The sequence below is a fragment of the Anser anser genome (assembly GCF_964211835.1).
Source record: "Anser anser genome assembly, chromosome: 1".
NCBI lineage: Eukaryota > Metazoa > Chordata > Aves > Anseriformes > Anatidae > Anser > Anser anser.
Window position 1 is genome coordinate 8,761,349 of NC_139720.1, and position 5,794 is coordinate 8,767,142.

Here is a 5,794-nt window from a genome sequence, read left to right on the forward strand (position 1 = left end):
AAAAGGTTAAAAGGGTCTTGATGTGTTCCATGCACTTTAAAACCTCAGAGGAAAGGTTCAGTGACTGAACAATATTATCATACAGGCTGCCCTCCTCTTCCCCCCCGCCCCCCTCCTTTTTTTTTTTTTCCTTCTGCTTAATGTATGTAACTAGATGTGCTTTCACTGTAATGAGCAGAAGTGACCATTAAGGTCATTGATAATACTATACATTTATAGAACCATTTAGAAATATTCCTATATATTCATTGCATACATATGGAGGAATATTACAGTCCTTTACTTGGAGCAATGGTGAGGAAGTTAGATTTATGTAGCTAGGCTGTTTTAGCTTCTTCAGGGTTAGTAAAACCTATGGATCTTCACTACTCAGGAATTTTAGGAAGGCTTTCACAGTTCTAAATTAAAACTGTGGAGGATCAATGTAGCCAATATGGCTTCAAACTAACATATGATAGCCTAGCACACTGAGTAAATCCTCAAAGGGCAGCTGTTAAGATATTACAGCTACTCCACCACTGACACCCAAAGCTACTCCCAATACATTCAGAAAGTAGTCATACATCTCTGTTTCAGGATAGGTACATACAGAAAGGAGAAGGGTTCACAAACAAGGCATTTGAGTGGGGAAGCCTATGAAGCTTTTGTATGCATTGTGAATACAGTATTTCAGACTCCAGCACATCCATTTGGAACTTCTTCAAGAATGCAAAAACAGCCTTAAATGAAAAATTCAATATCCTGAAACATCTAAATCTTTCCTAACAGACATAGTGATAAGAGACAAAGCACTTTTCTCCCTTAGTGAAAGATGAAGTCTTAGTCCATCAAAATAATTCTAAAAGCTTTTTTAAAATTATTTTTAAATTTTTATTATGCATTGTGATGAAGTATATTTGTCATGGGTAGTTTGAAAAGTGTGTATCTTTTGCACTGCATTCACCATAAGATTTTTACCTAGCAAAAGCCCAGTAAAACATTGGAAAGTAGAACTTTACTCATTAAAACTGGAGCATAGAACAAGCTGATACCTGAGCAGTGAGCTAACAAGTGACCCATTACAGTGGTCACTTAAATGTTTGTAATTAAAAAAAAAGGTAATGCCTCTTCAGGTACTACCAGTGGTAGGTTAGTAGCTTGAACACCGTTGCAAGAATAACATGTTACAGAAGTTAATGAAAAAAATCAGAACAATCCACCTGTAATCCATTTAATTGTTACAGAAGGATTTTTCCTTTTCTGCAGTTGGAGTCTATCATTATCTAAATGGTCTACACAATATTATTGCCATCATTACTCTTTAAAGAGAGAATAGCCTGTTTTGGTATGTTCTGATGGTAAGACTTCTGCAGCAAGCTTTTACAGTTCTGTGTTTATCTCTACACATAGACTTTTATTTTAAAAAATTAAGTATTGGGAACCTGGTCTCTAACAGCAGACTATTGCCTCCATACATAAACTCAAAGGTAAAGATATTTACCCGAAAACTCACCCACAGCAAAATCAGTACATTAATATTCTATACTATGAGCAAAGAATTAGTGTTTTGTAGGAGTATCGAACATAGTGGTTGTTTAGATTTGAGCAAATCTGAATACTAGATTGGATACAGTGCTGGATTGGCCTTGGCTGGCTGCCAGGTGCTCACTCCCCCTCCTCAACAGGATGGGGAGAAAATAAGGTGGAAAAGCTCATAGGCTGAGGTAAGGACAGTGAAATTACTCAACAATTACTGTCACAGGCAAGACACTCGACTTGGGGAACACCAGTTTAATTTATTACTAATTAATATCACCATAGGTGAGTCAGAAACAAAAGTAAACTAAAAACATCTTCTCTTGCTGTTCCTTCTTCCCAAGCCCTGTAGATCCTTTCCAGTGTCCAGTGCTTCAGAAATGGACTCCTCCAGTAGGTGGGCTCTTGGCAGGAACACAACACACCAGTTCCTGATAAGAACCTTTTTCTGTATGGGCTCTCCATGGGCTGCAGATTCCATCAGGTTACATATATAACTGTTCTGGTGTGAGGTCTTCCATGGTCTACAGTGCTGATATCTGCTCCAACACGGTACACCATGAGTTGCAGAGGGACTACCTGCTTCATCAGAGTCTTCCTCAAGGGCTGCAAGGGTTTCCTTGCTCAGGTGGCTGGAATACCCCCTCTCCCTCCTTCTACACTGATCTTGGTTGACTGCAGGGTTGTTTCTGTCATTTTCCTGACTACTCTGTCACAGTTGATGCTCAGCACTTTCTACCCTTCTTAAAATATTTTATCACAGAGGCTCCACCAGCTTAGGATCAGCTTTGGCCAGTGGTGGGTCTGTTTTGGAGACATCTGGAACTGGCTCTATCCAACATGTAGTCAGCACCTGATCTCTGCTCTCTGAGGCCATCCCTGCAACCCTCCTACTGCCAATAGCATGTCATGTAAACCCAATACAGAGGTAAAAAGATTTACCTTTATCATCTTGGTATTTTATCACCTGGGGAGAAACAACCCCGAACACCCTGAGCAGGGATCAGTGACTGTGATCTCATGTAATTCTATAGATGCTACACTCTAGACTCACCCTGTGCAGTGATATATCCAGAAGATAATTCAAACCCCCCATTAAGATATCATCCATAAACTCGCTGCAGTCCATTAAATAAAAATTGTGTTTAGTCTGACTATTCCTAATGCAAACATCAGAATACCAACAGTAGTCTGTATGTATTTAATGCCATTCATTAGCATTCCTATAACTTGAATAGCCTCAAAATCACAGAAGAGCTGAGGTTGGAAGGGACCTCTGGAGGGCATCTGGTGCAACCCCTCTGCTCAAGAAGGGACACTGAGAGCAGGCAGCCTAGGACTATGTCCTGTTGACTTTTGAAGATCTTCAAGCAGGGAGACTCCACAACCTCCCTGGGAAACCTGTGCCAGTGCTCTATCAGCTGCACAGTGATGAAGTGCTTCCTCATGTTTAGACAGAACCTTTTGTGTTCCAGTTTGTGCCACTGTCTCTTGTCTTGGTACAGGGCACTGAGGAAAATTGACTTTGGAGAAAAAATACAAAACAAAACATTGACCAGGCACCTGCCTCCACACTTTTTGTGCCCTCCCTTCAGGTATTTATAGGACATGGATAATATTCCCCCTTGGCCTGCTCTTCTCTAAGCTAGAGTCCCAGCTCTCTCAGCCTTTCCTGAGAAGTGAAGTACTCTAGTCCTTTAATCAGCTTTGTGGCCCTTCGTTGGATTTTCTCCAGTAGCTCCATGTTTCTAGTACCGAGGAGCCAAGAGTGGGACATGATACTCCAGATGTGGCCTCACCAGTGCTGAATAGAGAAGAAGGATCATCTCTCTTGACCTGCTGGTAATACTTTGCCTAATGCTGTTTAGGATACCACTAGCTTTCTTTACAGAAAAGGCACGTTAACTCATGTTCAAATTCATGCCCACCAGGATCCCGGGTCATTTTCTGCAAAGCTGCTTTCCAGCTAGGTGACCTCTATCTATTGGTGCCTGGGGTTGTACATCCTCAGATGAAGGACTTCACACTTTACCTTGTTGAACTTCATGAGGTTCTCATCAGCCCATTTCTCCAGCCTGTTCAGGTCCTTCTGGATGGTAGCACAATCCTCTGGTGTATCAACCACTCCTCCAAGTTTTGTGTCATGGGCAAGTGTGCTGAGGGTGCACTTTGCCCTATCATCCAGACCAGGAATGAAGATGTTAATCAGAACTGGGATGGGATGGATCTGAAACACCTGCTGGTGCTCCATCTGGGAATAAAGCACCTGCTTTTCTTCGACCCTCAGCAACCCCCCAACAGAAGGGTCCTCCAAGAGACTGGGCAAGGTAGACAACTGCTTAATGTCCTCTGTCTCTAAGGTAGCTTTGCCAAAAGCCCAGCAGAATCCTTTTAGGTCCTTGAAATATCCTCTCCTGAGATAGTCTATTCCAAGGATGCACGGAGCATCTGGACCAGTCACAATATGGTGCTTTTGCCACTCATTCCCAGTTAGACTCACCTCAGCCTCCACTACAGTTAACTGCTGGGATCCCCCTGTCACCCCATAAATACAGATGGGTTCTGGCCCTTTATAGCTTGATTCTAATACAGTACACTGTGCACCAGTGACTACTAAAGCCTTATACTTATGTGCATTTGGTGTGCCAGGCCATTGAATCCACACAGTCCAATAAACTCAATTGTCCCTTTCCTCCCCCTGGCTGGAGGCAGGGCCCCTCTAATTGGGGTCAGAAACTTCATTCCTGTGTCTGGAGGACTGCCTGCTAGAAGTTGGAGCAGCAAATTTCTCAGAGAGCCTCTTTTCTCCAATTGTTTTTCCTTGCACTCACATATGTGTGCCTCTAGGGTCAAGGTAGATTTTCCATCCCATTTTCTCATGTCCTCTCCATGGTCACATAGGAAAAGCCACAGGGTGTTTACTCACTATATCATCTTCCTTGCACAGAAGTACACTTACCCCAATAGTGGAGACACCGGTTTGTACAAGTGGGGAGGAAGATAAAATCTCTTTTAGTTGGTAGACCTCTTCAGAAAGCTTCTCCACAGAAGAGACACAGGCATGTAGGGAATAGGAGACACTTCCTTTGTACTGCCAGAGTTGTTTAGCCAATTCATGCAGTGTGGGTTCCTCATCTTTCTACTTATCACAAGGCAAAATTTGAATTCACATTAAGGCACCTTTTTCACACAGCCTGTTGTTGCATCCTAACAGATACTTAAGAACATTCTTCAAAGTCAGGCTTACCTGCATGCACTTGAGCTTCTGAGATTTTTTTTTTTTAAGGCTGGGAAAGGAGCTTAGAATCAACATAAGTAATTTCACTGAAAACAGACAAGGTGAAGGAAGTACTCTGACTCCACAACATTACACAGCTGTAGAACCCAGGAACACTTACCTGCCAGCTTCTTACTTGCCAGCTTCTGAACCTAAGTCACTTCCAACAAGCTCACAGCTTATAAAGTGAAGTAGTACCACCAGGCTTTTACTGTACTGAGAAGACACCACCAACGTAACTAGCTCATAGAGTTTTCAAAACCATTTCACAGAGATAGCAGAAAACATGAAGAAAAAGCAACCTCCTGGGGAACACTGAGTCCATTTCACCACGATAGAAAAATCATCCTAGAAAATCTGACCCTCAAACTCCCCTAGGAAGCCTCCCTTTACTCCTCATGCTTCCTATATAGCAAAGGTCAAATGACCCACACCTGGCAGATTTCACTTAACAAGGGTGGAGCCAAGAGACCTTGTGGAATAGGCTCATCTACTTGGCTTCAATGTTTTAAGGTCAATTGCTCCTTATCACTAATAGAAATAACCTGATAAGGGGCTTAGTGGTTAGAGTTGACCTAATTAATTAACTACAAAAGGTGCACAAGGGTCATATTTCTGTTGGTCATTCTGTGAGGAAGATTTTTACACAGCCTGTTTTAAAAAATAAAGTAAAATATAATAAAAAACTGACCTTAAAGGCAACATTGCTATCATAGATTTTCATCTGTCTAGTCATGACGGATAAAGAAGTGTGGGGTACCACACTAGTTATTGGCCTCCAGCTACACTGCACCATTGATCACCGCACTCCAGGCTTTCCCACTTAGCCAGTTTTCAATCCACCTCGCTGTCTACCCTTAAGATTGTAAAGTGTCTTTAAAACATAAAGGAAGACATTTTTTTCTGTAAATTTTAACTGATGTGGAGGCTCTAGAAAACTTCAACTAATTTGATTTAATATTGAATGTTTTCAGTTCACAGCGAAGCTAATAGGATTAATGA

The 5,794-nt window shown here is 41.9% G+C and overlaps 1 long non-coding RNA gene across 1 annotated transcript; it reads right to left on the bottom strand.

Annotated features, from left to right (window-relative positions):
• Positions 1 to 1,537: 1,537 nt before the first annotated feature.
• LOC310892868 lies at positions 1,538 to 5,254 on the bottom strand. The gene is made up of 3 exons (XR_014578532.1): positions 4,914 to 5,254; positions 3,548 to 3,689; positions 1,538 to 2,054 (listed from the first exon to the last, which is right to left on the bottom strand). It is a non-coding gene; the product is annotated as an uncharacterized lncRNA (long non-coding RNA).
• Between the last annotated feature and the right edge of the window lie 540 nt (positions 5,255 to 5,794).